The sequence below is a fragment of the Hyperolius riggenbachi genome, chromosome 2, assembly GCF_040937935.1.
Source record: "Hyperolius riggenbachi isolate aHypRig1 chromosome 2, aHypRig1.pri, whole genome shotgun sequence".
Taxonomy (NCBI): Eukaryota; Metazoa; Chordata; class Amphibia; order Anura; family Hyperoliidae; genus Hyperolius; species Hyperolius riggenbachi.
Window position 1 is genome coordinate 239,435,786 of NC_090647.1, and position 19,572 is coordinate 239,455,357.

Genomic DNA, 19,572 nt, shown 5'->3' on the forward strand with positions numbered 1-19,572 from the left:
GGTGACCCAGAACTCATTGGAGTGTGTAAGGGACTACAATGGTCCTAAAAGCCCCCTTACTAAGATGTTAAGAAAAACAAACGTTTGCTTTCCTAAAACAGAAAGAATTTGCGATAATTCAGGTTGGAGTGAGCTTGAGATGTCTCCCAGTGCATCACTGCTGAATATATGCAAATTAACCATTCTACCCTTAGAAGCTAAACACACCTCCAGAGTAACAGTGTAAGAATGTCTGCAGTTTACATTTTCCAGTGAAATTTGTATTTGTCTCTTTTTGGTTATGGGAATAAAAAGTATCCTATACTTTATTCCAGGTAATGTACTATGTGTGTGCCAAATTTCATTCAAATCCGTTCAGCCATTTTTGCGTGATCGAGTAACAAACATCCAAACATCCAAACATCCGAACTTTCCCATTTATTATATTAGTAGGATGCCATATCTGCTCATGACCTTTTGTCCTTCCCTAGAATCACCTCCTCGCATTTACAAGATTTCTCACATGCTTCACTCCTCCTCTGGAATCCCCTTCCATAACACATCCGTCACTCCCCAACCTGTGAAATCCTTAAATGTTCCCTCAAAACTCACTTTTTCCGACTAGCATACACTCTAACGTAGGCCATCCCCCCTTCAACTTCCAGCTAAGTTATGTGCATTACTAGATAACCTAAATCAAACTGCCTCTACGCCAGGGCAGTTTCTAGGCTAAAATGCACCCAGGGGGAGGGCGTAAAAATTGCCTCCCCCCCCCCCCCGAGTCAGTTATAGGTGCCCACAGTATAGGTTATCCAGGTGTAGTTGCACTCAGTATAGGTAGCCAGCTATAGGTCCCCCCAGTATAGGTAGCCAGGAAAAGGTGCCCCAGTATAGGTAACCAGGCATAGGTGCCCCAGGATAATTGCCCTCCAGTATAGGTTAGCCAGGTAGGTGCCTCCAGTATAGGTAGCCAGTATAGATGCCCCCAGTATAGGTTAGATAGGCAGGTGCCCCCGGTATAGGTTAGATAGGTGCCCCCAGTACAGGTTAGCTAGGTGGGTGCCTCCAATATAGGTAGTCAGAATAGTTGCCTCCAGCATAGGTTAGATAAGTTGGTGCCCCCAGTATAGGTTAGTTAGGTAGGTGCCTCCAATATAGGTAGCCAGTATAGTTGCCACCAGACCAGTATAGGCTAGCTAGGTAGATGCCTCCAATATAGGTAGTCAGAATAGTTGCCTCCAGCATAGGTTAGATAAGTAGGTGCCCCCAGTATAGGTTAGCCAGGTAGGTGCCTCCAGTATAGGTAGCCAGTATAGATGCCCCCAGTATAGGTTAGATAGGCAGGTGCCCCCGGTATAGGTTAGATAGGTGCCCCCAGTACAGGTTAGCTAGGTGGGTGCCTCCAATATAGGTAGTCAGAATAGTTGCCTCCAGCATAGGAAAGATAGGTAGGTGCCCCAGTATAGGTTAGATAGGTAGGTGCCCCAGTATAAGTTGGATAGGTAGGTGCCCCCAGTATAGGCTAGATAGGTAGGAGCCCCCAGTAAAGGTTAGATAAGTAGGTGCCCCCAGTATAGGTTAAATAGGTAGGTGCCCCCAGTATAGGCTAGATAGATAGGTGTCCCCAGTATAGGTTAGATAGGTAGGTGCCCCCAGTATAAGTTGGATAGGTAGGTGCCCCCAGTATAGGCTAGATAGGTAGGAGCCCCCAGTACAGGTTAGATAGGTAGGTGCCCGCAGTATAGGTTAGATAGGTAGCTGCTCCCAGTATAGGTTAGATAGGTAGGTGCCCCCAATATAGGCTAGATAGATAGGTGTCCCCAGTATAGGTTAGATAGGTAGGTGCCCCCAATATAAGTTGGATAAGTTGGTGCCCTTAGTATAGGCTAGATAGGTAGCAGACCCCAGTATAGGTTAGATAGGTAGGTAGGTACCTGCAATATAGGTTAGATAGCTAGCTGCCCCCAGTAGCAGGAAGTAGAGTGTGTATAAGCGTCTATGCAGAGGAGGAGGCCAGCGGCAAGTGATCGGCGATTGGAACACAGGGAGGTTAGTTGCTGTATACAACGCTTCCTGCTGCGCTCACTCTGCATCGGAGGGGGGAGCATGGAGGGTGGCCTGTTAGAGGAAGGGAGGAAGAGGTCGATCCGCCCTCCGCACAGCTGCGGCTCCCCCTCCATCACGGCGCCCTCTCCCTCAGCTCTCAGGGCGGCCGCACGGGCCTGCTCTAGGTATGCATATTGTATACCAACCCTCCTCTCGTCCCCTCCCCCCATTCCTTTAGAATGTAAGCTCCAAAGAGCAGGACTCACTCACTGTTTTGTGTCTTGGAATTTTTTATTCACTTTGTGTCTTGCAATTTGTTATACATTTTATTCATCATGTTACATTTGTCAATGTAATTATTATGTACTCATGTTTGTTTCTGACATTGTACAGCACCATGGAATAGGTTGGCATTTTATAAATCAATAATAATTATAATAGTTGCTAGAAACAAGATTTCACAAAAAAGTACAAACTGCAATTTAACTTTATATCACCAGATGGCAGCAACACATTACAAAGAAAATATTGAGAACGCTTTTGGCAGCAACACATTACAAAGAAAATATTGAGAACGCTTTTGACAAGGTACTGTACAGACTGACTTTAAGACTGTACATTAGTGTGTTTCACTATGGTGGCTAGAGATGGCCCGAACGCAAACGTATTCGCGTGAACTTCAGTGGTTCGCGTTCGCTAACGAACGCGAACTTTATGGTGGTTCGACCCGCCTCCTATACTACATCATTAGGTTTAACTTTGACCCTGTACATCACAGTCAGCAGGCACATTGTAGCCAATCAGGCTACACTCCCTCCTGGAGGTCCTTCCCCCCTTATAAAAGACAGGCAGCGTCAGCCTTTTCACTCACTCATGTGGCTTCAGTAATTAGAGAAGGGAGAGCTGCTGCAGAGAGAGCTATAGGGAAAGCTTAGTTAGGCTCTTGTAGGCTTGTTAGCTTGCTCCTTGCTGATTCTTATTGCTAAAAAAAAAGCACCCCTCAACAGCTCTTTTGAGAGCTAATCTTGTTCTTGTGTGGCCCACTTGCATTATATACATCCCTGTCAGCTAGCCTTTGGCCCCTTAATTCCTACTTTGCCACTGCCAGGCTCAGCACATTCAGCAACTACCTGTGTGTGTGTGACAGGCAGCTGCACATTTGTAATCCCAATCACTGCTCCTGTTCACTGCTCAGTGCACCTACCTACCTACCTACCTACCTACCTATGTGAGCGCACGCATTGTTAATACCACCAGTCATTGCACTTGTTCACGGTACCTGTGTGTGTGTGTGTGTGTGTGTGTGTGTGTGACAGGTGCACATTTGTAATACCCAGCAGCACTGCATATACCTACCTACCTACGTGAGCGCACACAGTGTGCTATAACCTCCCTAGCGGTATGGACAGATCTATCCGTCCATAAAAACATGCTGTGAACAGTATAAACGTGCATACACATCAATACTCTCCTGCACTGTATACTAGACCTTGCTTCACACATTTTGGCAAGTTAAAGGGAAAAAAAAAGTTTTAATAATAGATTTTATCACTTTTTACACAGGAATCCTGGGGAAAATGAATGCCAGGGAGGTTTTAATACCACCAGTCACTGTACCTGTTCACGGAACGTGTGTGTGACAGGTGCACATTTGTAATACCCATCACTGCATATACCTACCTGTTGTTTAGTGCACCCACCTACCTACGTGAGCGGCGCACGCAGTGTGCTATTTAATACCACCAGTCACTGTACCTGTTCACGGTACGGGTGTGGGACAGGTGCACATTTGTAATACCCATCACTGCATATACCTACCTGTTGTTCAGTGCACCCACCTACCTGCGTGAGCGCACGCATTGTTAATACCACCAGTCACTGTACCTGTTCACAGTACGTGTGTGTGACAGGTGCACATTTGTAATACCCATCACTGCATATACCTACCTGTTGTTCAGTGCACCCACCTACATACGTGAGCGCACCAGTGTACTATTTAATACCACCAGTCACTGTACGTGTGTGTGACAGGTGCACATTTGTAATACCCAAGAGAAGTCGCCTAAGTCACAAAAGTGTTCAGTACCTCACCTTTATCAAACACACCCAAGATAATAAGGGGCACACCCAAGATAATAAGGTTATTGCTTCATTGTTGACAGACCAAATTCTATCAGCTGGACAGTCACTGTTGTTCTATCATTGAGCTACCACAGGCCGGTGACCATATGGGCTTGAAAACCGCCTTGGCCTGCACTCTCGTCATGGAGCGCACCAGTTCAGCACGGCTGTCACTACACAAACAGCTGTTTGCAGTGCGTTACACAGTGAGTTTGGTGTGTCAGTGTGAAGCAGTACTCTAATTACACTCCCTGATTGATGTATACACATGCAAGATGTTTTAAAGCACTTTAGGCCTGCAATTTAGCATGCAATGTGATTCCTGCCCTTAAAATGCTGCTTTGCATCAAATCCAGATTTTTCCCCGGGACTTTTGGCATCTATCCCACTCCGCCATGCCCCCCTCCAGGTGTTAGACCCCTTGAAACATCTTTTCCATCACTTTTCTGGCCAGCATAAATGTTTTCTAGTTTTCAAAGTTCGCATCCCCATTGAAGTCTATTACGGTTCGCGAAAGTTCGCGCGAACTGAACTTTTGCAGAAGTTCGCGTTCAAGGTTCACAAACCGAAAATCGGAGGTTCGAGCCATCTCTAATGGTGGCCTATTCCCACCATAAAACACATGCAATAAAAGTGTAATTTAAAGTGCTTTTTGATCTTTCTATTGTGTGTGCATTGTTTTTGCTTTTGTATGTGCTTTGCAGATTTAGCATTTGTGCTTGTATTTCCATTTTTACTGCAATTTTGGTACCGCGGGAAGGGAAAAGGCACAATAATTTTTTGGGGGAGGATAGCCTAACCAAAATTTAGTTATGAGTTCCTGTGGTTTCTAAATGTCCCTGTTGTAAACTAACTTCTGTTTCACATCCTATACAATTTCAATTTCAAAACAATTGCACATATTATACATTATGAGAGGCGCCTCTAGCTCACAAAAAGCTGAGTAATTGCAACTACTTTCTGCTTTACAAAGACAAATTTAGATTTCATTTAGCATAGCTTTTTAAGAAAGTTGGCTTGTCCTTTTAATTACTGGAAAAACCTAGTGTTTCTGGTTCAGCATGACATAACTACGGTAGTAGGTATTCCATAAAATGACTAAACACAGTGACACTTTAACTTTAGTAGTAAAAAAGTGAGGTGCATGTACAATCTATGACATAATACTACTGAGTACTATACAGGGGCGTAACTAGAAATCACTGGGCCCCCCTGCAAAACTTTGGACGGGACCCCCTCCAAGACCCTGCTGCACACTGTATAGGGACTGTCTACAAATCTTTGTCTGCAAAACGTTGTATGATTCCTTATCAGTGGCTGAGAAGATGCAGGCATTGAAACAATTGTGCAGAGAGATGAAAGCTTTTTCTCACCATGCCCATAGTTGTCTTTCAGGAAAGGGAAAATAAACTTCTCCCTCCCATGGGGCCCCCTCCAGCCTCTGAGCGGGCTGGCCTGCTGCCAGGTTTTCTAGCAGTCCACCCATTGCATTCCCTTCTAGTGGACCCCTTCCCCTACTCCCATGGGCCTCCCATTGAGGCACCACACCTCCCAGCATGCCCCCATAGAATAACCACAGCACCCAGCATACCCTCATTGATGCATCACAGCTCCCAGCCTGCCTGCTATTGAGGCACCACAGCTTCCAGCATGCCCTTATAGAGGCTCCTTAGCTCTACAGTTCTGACTCTGCCTGGGGGACATCCAGGGCACCCCAGAATAGATCCCTGCATGTGCCACTGATCTTTGGGGCTAGCAATACCCCTGCTGTGCATTTGTTTTTAACAAAAGCTGCTGTGCATTTTTTTAATTTGATGCTGTGGACCAGAAAAGATATCCATGCACTATATTAAAATGTTGTAGGGTACCAAAATGGTAAACCAAGAGGTCGAAAAAATCTGTGTAGCTTAATTGGAAATCCAGTTATTGAGAACAATGAGTTCTCACATTTTCTTAAATTAGATAAGTCAGAAACCCATTGCTGATCATGTCAGGAAGGTGGGAGGGGGAGGAAGGGGAGGCTGGATGTTAGTATTGGTTCTGGAAAACAGAACGTTTGTTGTCAGGAGGAAATGCAGAGTTGTTTGGGTGCAGTGGTGAGGGGGACTGCTGTGGTAAATGTAGTCGAGTGAAGGGATGCAGTGTTAGTTTCTCTTGCCTAAAGACTCCTTACTGAATAGGCACTGGCTTCAGCTAAGATTCAATAGCTGGTTTACTATGTCAGTGGTGGTGCCCTTAGCCAGTACATTATCCAGCCATATAATATCAATAGCTTGTCACATCTAATAAGGTATGCCTAAAATAAGATATCCATGAATAATATTGTTCCACAATTACTCATGGCCTGAACTCCAAACATGATAATAGGAAGTGCAGGATTAAACGGAAGTACTCCAGGCCTCCTATTTCTCTGAGTCTGTTTATTTTAGTGTCCCTGATGGACCTTGATTCTATTCTTAACATCTACAACTGTAAAAAGAAAAAAAATACTGCTCAACTACAAATATTTTATCTCAAAACATAGGATTCTTGCTAATGGGCACAGCTACGCATCTCTACACTATCAGTTCTGCATGGGGAACCACAATTCTACCAACTATATTGAAGCTAATTACGGAAGACATAACTGCCTCGTATTGCCTCCATTAAGCTCCTAGTCAGTAAGACAGGCTGCCAAATATTATATGATGCCTGGAGATAGAGTGCCTTGACAAGATATATATATATATATATATATATATATATATATATATATATATATATATATTATACATACACAGTGGGATGCGACGAAAATTTGGGCAGCCTTGTTAATTGTCATGATTTTCCTGTATACATCGTTGGTTGTTACGATAAAAAATGTCAGTTAAATATATCATATAGGAGACACATACAGGGGTCACTGAGCTTACCAAGCCAATTTGAGTTTTATTGTGCACTTTCTGTAAATCCAATAAATCTCATTTCACTTCTCAAATATCACTGTGTGTACAGCCCAAACTTTCACATCCCACTGTATGTATATATATATATATATATATATATATATATATATATCAAATTCGTCCAGCACTGTATAGTATGGCATTGAGGCCTATTTATTATGAATTGCCAATCTCATTACAGATCACCACTGCTTTCTTTGTCGGCGATGCTGTATTTAAAACAGGTGAAGGCAGGAAAGGAATCTGATTTGTTACAGTGGCAACCAGTGCTGAATCACCTTTGCTAGAAATTGCCACCTAGTTGCAGTCATAAGGCCAGAACCATGAGTAGTTTTGTGACACGCAAGCTCCAAAAAGTGGCTCTAGGTTGCTGGGTGAGGAACCATGCTGGGACAACAAAGGTACTTGAGGTACACAAGGCTTTACTTTTCCCTCTACTTTTCAACCATGCCTCATTATCATCATTTAGGCTGGGAGCACACTTTTTTGCACAGGAAAATTGAGATCCAATGTTAATAAATGAGCTAGTGCACACTTGAATACATTTTTCCCATGCAGAAAAAAAACCTGACAGCATTGAAGTGCTGTACACATTTTCACTATCAATTTCCTTAGCTTCTGTGAAAAAAAACATGTTTTTTTCCCACATGCAGACACATGTTGTGCAAAAACACATGTAGAAAAACATGCACAGAACACTGAGAGACAAGTGTGTTCCCAACCTTAAATTGATCAATGTGTATAATGCAACATTGAAGTAGGATTACAGGAGTGAGCAGCATACGAGCAGTGGAAGAAGGTAGCTGGTTTGAAGAATTACATTTTCTTTAGACTAAAAAAATAATCACGTGTCAAGCCGACTGAGCATAAATTGAAAGCACTGAAAAATGAGACTCCACTTTTCAGCGATTTAGGCACAATGTAGTTCTGCCTAGGTGCATCGCTTGGGGCTGGAGACCTGAATCTATGCTGGGATGGGAATGTTGGGTGCCTGAGTGTCCTGGAACCCCCACAACAGAGTCACTATGGAAAGGGGACCACTAGACCACTAGACTTAACAAAGTATACTATGGGGGACACTAGAAAACTAGGCTATACTGGGGGGACACTAGACTACCAGGGTATACTTTTGGGTTATGGGAGCAGTAGACTACCAGAGTATGCTATGGGGTTATGTGGGGGGGGGGGGGGGGGGGGAGGGAATGAACTACCAGGGTATAATTTGAGGGTATGAGGGGGACCACTAGATTACCAGGGTATACTATAGGATTAAGGGGGGACCATTAGATTACCAGGTAATAATATTGGGATTTGGAGGGACCACTAGACTACCAAGGAATACTGCAGGGGGGGGGGGGGAGACCACTAGACAACCAGGGAGCACTGTGAGTGGGGGTGGAAATCAGGACTACTAGCCTTACAGTGCAAACTGTGTGGGGAAGGGGAATCATTAGAAGACCAGGGGATACTTTGGGGTTATGGGGGAACATTAGACTACCAGTGAATATGGGGTTACCTCTAGACTACCAAGCAACACTGTGGGGGGGGGGGGGGATAAGAGGACCACTAGACTACCAGGGAACACTGGTCACTGTGATTGGCTGTGATTGGCTCACAGTGATCACAGGGTCAGGAGCCATTGAAAACAGCTCCTGACCAGCTCACGGAACTCTGTCATACTGAGAGAGGAAGGAGTGGGCTGCAGCGACGGGAGAGAGGTGCGAACAGCGAGAGCCGGGTCGAGGCAGAGGCAAGAGAGGCTCCAGCCTCAGGGTGCAGTGTAGGATTGGGCGCAAAACTCACTCAGTTACCATTCACCTATTGTGTATGAAGCAGAGAGAAATAAGTAAAGGGGATACATGGCAGTGACTGCAAGCCAGATAACTAGAGATTAAGGTGTTGGGAGGATTGGGGGCCCGGGGGCGCCTCTAATAGCAATCAGTGTGTGACGGCTGGGGTGGGAGGGATGGATGGGCGCACTTTGGTGCCTCAGCCTTGGGTGTTGGAGGACCTTGTCCCGGCTCTGAGCGAGAGAGACAGATTCGTGTGGCGTGAAGTCGGTGAGCACTGTATTTTTACCAAGAAGTCTCTAGTAGAGATGTCGCGAACTGTTCGCCAGCGAACTTCGGGGGTTCGCGTACCAAACGCGAACTTTCCCGGATGTTCGATTCGCCCCATAAAGCTCTATTGAGCAAAACTTTGACTCTTTCTATTACAGCCAGCAGACACATTATTGCCATACACACTGCTCTCAATGCTGGAGGCCCCTCCCTCCCTCCCTCCCTCCCCTCCTGCTCCTCCTCGTAAGGTCCTTATACTGCCTACACTAATTAGTTAAGGAACAGCTGCTACACACTCTGCTAGGGAGATTTTAATTAGCCTGTTTGTGTATACCTCCCTCCTCCCCTTCTACCCTTCTACCTATTCCCTCCTCCCTCCGGAGGAGGGTCTCATCTGCCAGGGAATTCCAGTATTTCAAAAACCAGCTTATATACCATGATAGGGATTTGAACCCAGGCCTCAGTGTATGGTAGGCAACTAACATATCCACTGTACCACCAACACTACTAGCTGAAAGTAGCTTAAAGTAGCTGAAAGTAGCTGAAAGTAGCCTAGCATGTATCATTTATGCTTAATGCAAGAGAAAAATTAGACAAGACAAATAACATTTATATCACACTTTTCTCCTGGCAGACTCAAAGCACCAGAGCTGCAGCCACTAGGGCACACTCTATAGGCAGTAGCACAGATATGTAGCCAGACATGGCCTTGTATTTTGTGTTCAACAGTTGTCACGAGAAAAATTAGACAAGATAGCAGTGTTAGGAAGACTTGCCTAAGGTCTACTGAATAGGTGCTGGCTTACTCAACAGACAGAGACGAGATTTGAACTCTGGTGCTTTGAGTCTGCCAGGAGAAAAGTGTGATATAAATGTTATTTGTCTTGTCTAATTTTTCTCTTGCATTAAGCATAAATGGTACATGCTAGGCTACTTTCAGGTACTTTCAGCTACTTTCAGCTACTTTCAGCTAGTAGTGTTGGTGGTACAATGGATATGTTAGTTGCCTACCATACACTGAGGCCTGGGTTCAAATCCCTATCATGGTATATAAGCTGGTTTTTGAAATACTGGAATTCCCTGGCAGATGAGACCCTCCGGTAGGAGGTAGAAGGAAAGGAGGTGGGAGGTGGGAGAAGGCCAATTAAAATCTCCCTAGCAGAGTGTGTAGCAGCTGTCCCATAACTAGTGTAGGCAGACAACTGAGTCAAATGGTATAAAGGACCTAGCTTGGAGGAGGGTTGGTGGGTCCTCCAGCAGTTATGTGTATTTCACTCAATCAGGTGTGCCTCCAGGTATTAGAGCTCTTGAAACATGTTTTCTATCATTTTTATAGCTGGTAGAATTTTTTCAAATTTTCAAAGTTCGCCTCCCCATTGAAGTCTATTGCGGTTCGCAAACTTTTTCGCGAACCGAACCTTTCGCGGAAGTTCGCGAACCGAAAATCGGAGGTTCGTGACATCTCTAGTCTCTAGTACTTAAAGGGAACCTAAACTGAGAAGGATATGGATTTTTCCTTTTAAAATAATACCAGTTGCCTGAATCGCCTGCTGATCCTGTGTCTCTAATACTTTTAGCCACAGCCCCTGAACAAGCATGCAGATCAGGTGCTCTGACTGAGGTCAGACTGGATTACCTGCATGCTTGTTTCAGGGTGTGATTCAGCCACTATTGCAGTCACAGAGATCAGCTGGACTGCCAGGCAACTGGTATTTTTTAACAGGAAACATCCATATCACTCTCAGTTAAGGTTCCCTTTAAGGGTACAGAGACTTCTGGTACGTAAATGGTTAGACCTGGAAGGCACTCTCTTTTCTGCAGATCAGAGTCTGAACAACGCAGCCGTCCATGTGAAAGAGACCTAACTGTATGTAATTGAAGCTCAAATTGTAATGTCTCTACCGCAGTCTACAGCCAATTAAACATTTTTTACATGGCCTTTAGTTTGGCTTTAAAGAGGCACTTAAGTGAGAAAAAAAAATTGAGTTTTACTCACCTGGGGCTTACCTCAGCCCCCTGCAGCTGATCGGTGCCCACGACGAGTCGCTCTGATGCTCCGGGTCCCGCTGGCGGCCACTTCCGGTTTCGCCGTCAGGACCCGTCAGGCTGGGGAACGCGGCTGATACTACGCGTTCCCAGCCAAAATAGCACCCCTATGCGGCCATATGTCCGCATACGGGTGCCTATGCGGACATATGGCCGCATAGGGGTGCTATTTTGGCTGGGAACGCGTAGTATCAGCCGCGTTCCCCAGCCTGACGGGTCCTGACGGCGAAACCGGAAGTGGCCGCCAGCGGGACCCGGAGCATCAGAGCGACTCGTCGTGGGCACCGATCAGCTGCAGGGGGCTGAGGTAAGCCCCGGGTGAGTAAAACTCAATTTTTTTTTCTCACTTAAGGTTCACTTTAAGGTCTAGCAAATATACTGTACATTATAGGTCATTCTTTACAAGCAGAAATTAAATACTTATTAAACCAGAGAATACTAATTTCCAGAGAATTTCTTTTGTATTTGTTATTTAGTACCTGTTTTATACAGTAGATGGCAGTATTTGTTCAAGTAAAATACGTGTACCAGGTACAATTTAACCAGCATTTCCCAGATTCATAGCAATTATCACAGTGGGGAGTGATAATTGCTTCAAATGCTTTCAATGGAAAACTGCAGGTCCAACACGTCCCACGCAAAGTTCTGCAGGCATGATAAAATGCAACTGAACAAGCCATAACAAGCAGCCTTCTATTACCAGGACATTTTGGCCAGATCAGGGGATTTTTACTACATGCTTTTCTTTGGAGATAAACGGCACATCTAACTGTATTTTAATCTACATTTGAAATCTTTGTTTCTAAATAAGTAGATAAGCTTCGAGTAGCACTAAACTCTCCCATTCTACTGTACTGCCAATTAATAATTTTAAATCAATCGTTTGATTTGCCTTTGGGAGTACTGCCCAACTGGTGTCCAGAAGGCAATGCCCAGCCTGTCTGGCCTCTTACTGTCACACAACAAACAGAAGAGTGGATATTTACCTCAATTAGTTGGAAATTACTCTGAACATAATGTGGTTAGATATACTGTGTGCAGAAAGTATTTTGTATTCTAAAATCAAGTGGGCAATCGAGGCCAGAGCAGGTAAGGCCTCGTTCAGATTGGGTGCGTTCAAGAATGTATTTAAGCGCATGATATAAAATGCATGCGTTCATGCACGTTTCATAATGCGCTTCAGTGCGTTTAGGTGCGCTTTTTGAAGCGGCCCCGTGCGTTTATATGCGCTTAAACGTGTTTTAAAGAGTTTTTGTTAAGAATGTTTGGCTTATTCGATGTAGCAGTTGTCAATAAAGATTTGCTTTCATTTGTAATTGATTTTTTTTTTTTAATTAGGAGTAAAGAACGCATCTCCAAAGCACATTTCTAAGTGCTTCTATGCGCTTAAATGTGCACCTATTCACTTGTGCTGCTGTGCACTTCACAGTGCAACGCACAGAAATGCATACAACACTACGTCTCTAAAACGGACAGTAACAAAGCGTATAGATGTGAGCTTGCTACATTGGAATCAATGTAAAAAGTTGTAGCTAGCGTGCAGCTACATCCCTAGGCTTCAATTCATCAAGCATTACCGCATGCGGTAATGCTGAAAACAGCTGACTTTTTAATTCATCAAAGCTGTTACCGCATGAAAAGCTGAAATTACAGAGCAATGAGATAAATTACCGCCTTGTGCGGTGATCATCTCCACACATGTCAGTAAAATGTAACCAAATGTCAATTCATCAAGCTTACAGCATTCGCTAACACATTCGGTAATTATCTCCAGCTCTCCCCTGTCGGTAACTAGTAGCTTCCAATGCCTTTCTGTGGATGTCCTCATGATTGACAGGAGCAGGTAGCCAATAGAAACAGCCCCTGTTCTCCTGCAAGTGCTGCTGATAGGTCACACAGGCTTCTCCAGTGAATCAGACCCCCCAGGCAGTGAGCAGAGAGAACTGGACAAAAGATATTTTCCAGGTTCCTTTTGGTGGTGTAACCCTTTGAGTCCCTGTTTGAAAATGCAAAGTTGCTAGTTGTGAAATCAACAAGCATGGCATTTGTAATGTCTCTGGGAAGTTAATCTAAGTTGTGGCAATTAAGTAAAATGTTAAGAAAGACTGATGGACAGATTCAGAGCAGCAGAGGCAGTATAAAAAACAGTAAATATAACAAATGTTTACATCTAAAGGGATGTCGGGATGCCTTCTATTGTAAGGCAGCTTGTAACAACACAGAGACATTCCAAGCTGCTCTGCACCACTCTGCTGTTATCTAACAGCCTTTGATGAATTGAAGCCATAGTAGTTCAGTAACTTAAGGAACCTCTATCACACATGTGAAAATATTGACACCTCCAAACACCTCATAACACCTCCAAATTGCTGTTATTTACCGCCCTCCAGGCCCTGCTTCTGTTTTCTTGGATGATTTCTCTGCCTGGCTTCTCCAGTTCCTCTCCTCTGACATCCCTACCATCATTATGGGTGATTTTAACATTCCTATTGACACCAATAACACTGTCTCCAAAAAACTTCTATCACTCACTTCCTCCTATGGCTTGTCTCAGTGGTCCTCTACCTCAACCCACACTGTTGGCCATACGCTTGACCTTGTATTCACTCGTCTCTGCTCTGTCACTGACTTTACTAATGATCCACTACCACTCTCTGACCATAACCTACTTAGCTTCTCTCTCTCCTCCTCTTTTCCTACCACCCTGGCACAAGCACGCTCACATACTCGAAGAAACTATTGCAATCTTGACATTCAAACTGTCTCTGATGCCCTGGCACCTCTCCTCAAACAATCCTTCACTGACCCAGACTCGGCTGCTATACACTACAACAGCTCCATTACAAAAGTCATGGATGACTTCACCCCCCTCGTCAAGGCCCGCCCTCACCATGTCTGTCGCCAACCCTGGATGACCAAAACCACTAAACAGTTAAAAAGATGCTCTAGAGCAGCTGAACGGCGCTGGAGGAAAAGTAACACAAGTGAGGACTTCATCTTATATAAAATTGCCTTGAACAACTTCAGAAACACACTCTCTGTGGCAAAAAAGTCCTATTTTTCTTCCCTAATATCCGCCCATTTACACAATCCAAAACGCTTGTTCAGCACCTTCAACTCCATTCTCCATCCCCCTCCTCCTCCTTCCCTAATATCCGCCCATTTACACAATCCAAAATGCTTGTTCAGCACCTTCAACTCCATTCTCCATCCCCCTCCTCCTCCTCCTTCATCTTGCTTATCAGCTGAAGAATTTGCAACATACTTCACTGATAAAATTGACAAAATCAGAAGTGAATTCTCCATGCGGCCCTCAAATCCCACCTCCACACCTCTCATTGACTGTTCTCTAACTGCCTTCTCTCCACTCTCTGAACACTCTCTTTCCTCTAAAATTGCCAAAGCTAATCTAACCACCTGTTCTTTGGATCCTATTCCCTCCCATTTCATTCCGCAGCTATCCTCATCTCTCTTGCCTGCACTAACAACGCTATTTAACCTCTCCCTCTCTACTGGCATCTTTCCGTCCCCACTCAAAAAAGCTGTTGTGACACCACTACTTAAAAAACCCTCTCTAGATCCTACCACACTTGCCAACTACCGCCCAGTGTCACTTCTCCCATTTGCATCCAAACTACTTGAACGCCATATACATGCAGAATTAAGCCATTATTTATTTGCTAACTCCCTACTTGATCAGTTCCAGTCTGGCTTTCGCTCTAACCACTCCACGGAAACAGCCCTTACCAAAGTGGCCAATGACCTTCTTACAGCCAAATCCAAAGGTCAATTTTCCATACTCATCCTTCTTGACCTGTCATCAGCATTTGATACTGTCGACCACACCTTACTCCTACAAATACTTTCAAATGTCGGAATAAAGGGCCTTGCTCTCACATGGTTATCTTCCTACCTCTCTGGAAGGTCCTTCACAGTCTCCTACTCAGATCAGATCTCTTCTCCTCATGCTTTGTCTGTCGGGGTTCCCCAAGGCTCTGTCCTTGGTCCCCTCCTCTTTTCCATCTACATGCATGGTCTTGGTGATTTAATCAACTCATTCGGGTTTCAATACCACCTCTATGCAGACGATACACAACTGTACCTCTCTGCCCCAGACCTTAACTCCCTCCTTAAACGTGTTCCTGACTGCTTGTCTGCTATATCCTCCTTCATGTCCTCTCGCTTCCTAAAATTTAACATGAGTAAAACGGAACTAATAATTTTTCCACCGTCTCTGTCCACCTCCCTGCCTGAAGTAACAATAAATGTTAATAACACTCCCATAACTTCAGTTCCCAAAGCTCGGTGCTTGGGGGTGATATTCGATTCATCTCTCTCTTTTATTCCTCATGTTCACTCCATAACCAGCTCCTGCCATCTCCAACTCAAAAACATATCTCGCATCCGTCCCTTTCTCACTCAAGACACAACTAAAATGTTAATACATGCTCTCATAATTTCTCGTCTGGACTACTGCAACGTACTACTTTGTGGACTACCGTCTAACAAACTGGCCCCGCTCCAGTCAGTACTGAACTCAGCTGCTCGTCTCATTCATCTCTCTTCTCGATCTTCCTCTGCCGACCCTCTTTGTCAAGCTCTTCACTGGCTGCCAATTAACCAGAGGATTCAGTTCAAACTCCTAACCCTAACCTACAAAGCTCTCCACGATCTCTCCCCCCGGTACATATCCTCATTAATCTCCAGATACAAACCCAATCGCAATCTCAGATCGGCACATGATCTTCTGTTGTCCTCCTCTAGAATCAACTCCTCACATTCACGTTTACAAGACTTCGCACGCGCTTCACCCCTCCTCTGGAATGCCCTCCCACAACACATCCGTCACTCGCCAACCTTTGCTACCTTTAAACGCTCTCTAAAAACACACTTGTTCCGACAAGCATATGCTCTACCTTAGGCCACTTCCCTTTGTACTAAGACCAAATTGCACTCCTACTAGGTATCCTAAAACACAAAGCCTCTATATATTTGCTGCATACTACCCCTCCTCTTGTTTCCCCCCATTCCCTTTAGATTGTAAGCTCGCAAGGGCAGGGCTCTCTCCCCCTTTTGTGTCTTGGTAACCATTATACATTTTATTCATCATGTTAATTTTATCACTGTCATTACCAATTCTATAATTTGTATTTTGTATCATTCTTTGTATTTTGTCACTAATTATGTATCTTGTATATTGGTGTACACCATTGTCTGTATTATTATGTACCCCATGTTTGTTTCTTACTTTGTACAGCGCCACGGAATATGTTGGCGCTTTATAAATCAATAATAATAATAATAATATTGATGAATTAGCACAGTGAAGTGTAAAATACCGAATGGGGTATTTTAAGGACTGGGATTTTGTTATCGAATACCCTTTGATGAATTGAAGCCCTAGTGTGAACGAGGCCTAAAACTGTTCCTGCCCCCTCTGTACAGCCACAGTCCCATGCCAAATTACCGTTCTCTGAATAGCTATTGCTGATAGAGTATAGTCAGTGAGTGGCGCTCTCTGCTAATTTCTTATATCTTGAGTATAGCTATATATACATGAAAGAATGTCATCTATAATAATCATTTTACTAGTGTGAAATGAATACTGATGTCCTCAAATTACACTAATGATGTTGTTAATGAATCCTCATGTTGGATCTCGAACTACCAAACTGTAATGTGGTCTTCACAGTTGGGCTCCTCTCACTTCTTCTCCTCTCTGCTTCACAGAACAGAACAAGCTGCTGAGAGTGTCTGAGTAACATTTGTCCAGGATTGTCTGAAAACAAGACAAGACACAGAATAATCATATTGCGCTTTTCTCCTGGCGGACTCAAAGTGCCAGAGCTGCAGCCACTAGGGCGCACTCTAGGTGGTGGGAGTGTCATGGTTTGGAGTTGTATGAGTGCTGCTGGGAACCATGAATGTCAAAAGGTACTGTGCCACAGTAAAGCAGAGCATGATCCCCTTCCTTCAGAAATTGCAATATTCAGGGCAGGGCAATATTCCAACATGATAACAACCCTAAACGACCACTATCTTGTCAAAAAAACTGAATATAAAGGTCATGGACTGGCCAAGCATGTCTCCAGACTTATAGCCTATTGAGCATCTGTGGGGCATCCTCAAACGGAAGGTGGAAAAGCGCAATGTCTCTAACATCCACCAGCTTCGTGATGTCATCATGGCGGAATAGAAGAGAATTCCTGTGATACACCCCATTATTACTCACAGAGCTGCACTATGGTTCCCTCTTCACCCCTATACTTTCCTATCATGGCCCAACTTATGCTACATACACACTTGAAAGATAAATGAAAGATATCAGACCAATTTTACCCCCTTCCATGTAGTATGAGAGCCATACCTACACAGTCTATTCTATGGAGCTGAGCTCCCCATCAGGTAAAAATCTTTGCAAGATGCTGCTTACAAAGACCGCTGTACACATTCAAAAGATCAGTATCTGCAAAAGATCTGTTCCTGCAAAAGATCCGTCCTTGCAAAATGCATTCATAGTCTATGATATCTGCAGATCTCATACACACCTTGTTTAACAGACATTCATCTGCAGATCAGATCCACCAGGATGGATTTTCAGATCTGCAGATGATTGTCAGATATGCAGATGAAGTCTGTTAAACAAGGTGTGCATGAGGATTTGCAGATATCCTAGACTATGAATGCATTTTGCAGGAACAGATCTTTTGCAGATACTGATCTTTTGAATGTGTACAGCGGTCTTTGTAAGCAGCATCTTGAAAAGATTTTATCTGATGGGGAGTTCAGCTCCATAGAATAGACTGTGTAGAGCAGGGGTCTCAAACTCGCGGCCCGCGGGCCATTTGCGGCCCTCGATACAATATTTTGTGGCCCTCGTCGGCAAAAGCTTCCTTATAGTTCGCTTCAGTGCTCCCAAGTAATCCGCCGCATCCTCGCCGCTAAACGAGGGCTGCAGAGCCCCCAAATCGTCCGGGGGGCAATCCGCTGGCATTTCCTGGAAGGGGCAGAGCTTTCAGCTTCAGCTCTGCCCCTCCTGACGTCAATCGCCGCACGGATCGCCACCTCTCCCCACCCCTCTCTGTGAAGGAAGAGTGAGAGTGTCGGGCAGAGGCGGCGATGCGCCGCGATTGTGAAATTCCGTATGCGGCCCAGTCTCATCGTGACTTTGCCTCCTGCGGCCCCTAGGTAAATTGAGTTTGAGACCCCTGGTGTAGAGTATGGCTCTCATACTACATGGAAGGGGGTAAGATTGGTCTGTGATCTTTCAGTTATCTTTCAAGTGTGTACACACCATTACACTATGCTTCCCACTTTTCTGAACTCTACTCCTCAGGGTCCTATTTTCCCTGGGATTCCCGCTACTCTCCCTCCAGGGCCTCACTTACACTATACTTCACCCTAATCTCCTATCCCTCAAGCACCCATTTACATTATACTTTACCATACTCCAATCCACTAGGGTCTCACCTGAACTGAACTTCTCCTTACTTTTAAACACACACACACACACACACACACACACACGCACGCACGCACACACACACGTGCATTAACATCTATTCTGTACGTTTAGCGTGCTAGGGGTCCTCTGAGTCTTGCCTTCAGATATATATCGGCCCTGCAAAAAAAACATTCTCTTGTTGTTTCTGTTTTACAAAACTATGGCGATTCTGAGTTAAGACTGCGGATTTTATAATGCTCACACCGGGGCCATCTGTAATTTGTTTTTTCTCCTGAGTTTTCATCCTTAAGGCCTGGTGCACACCAAAACCCGGTAGCAGATCCGCAAAATGCTAGCAGATTTTGAAACGCTTTTTCTTCTTTTTCTGTAGCGTTTCACCTAGCATTTTGCGGTTTTGGGAAGCGTTTTTGGTGTAGTAGATTTCTTATATGGTTACAGTAAAGCTGTTACTGAGCAGCTTCTGTAACAAAAACGCCTGCAAAACCGCTCTGAACTGCTAGTACTCTTTTACCTAATTTTTAGTAACTTTTCAATTGCAGAGTGCTGGAAAGTTAATTTAATAGAAAATGAAAAATTATCTCCTAGGAGAAAACTCGGGTGAAATAGTTAATTGCATATGGGCCCTGGAGAGAAAGAGAAAGCGCTCTAAACCAAGCAGTCCCTGTCCTGTATATGGCTGCATTTAATAAGGTACTGATTTCATAAGGTACATGAGATAACATCCATATTTGGGAATTCAATATTTTTGCTTGAGTTGCACTATAAGTATGTCATTTTTAGAATCTGTTTATTGAAATGATTGAAATGATTCTTCCCATGTTCACATATGGTTGTGATAAATATGGATTTCTTCACTAGCAGAATCTGTGTTTGTATATCCACAATAATAGGCAATTAACATTGTCAGGTG

The 19,572-nt window shown here is 44.3% G+C and overlaps 1 long non-coding RNA gene across 2 annotated transcripts in view; it reads right to left on the reverse strand.

Moving 5' to 3' along the window:
* Window positions 1–16,764: 16,764 nt before the first annotated feature.
* LOC137544255 (uncharacterized) overlaps window positions 16,765–19,572 on the reverse strand; it is a 28,504-nt gene continuing 25,696 nt past the window's right edge. For both annotated transcript variants that reach the window (XR_011025799.1, XR_011025798.1), the window contains one exon: window positions 16,765–16,976. This is a non-coding gene — a long non-coding RNA (uncharacterized lncRNA). The remainder of the gene's footprint in view (window positions 16,977–19,572) is intronic.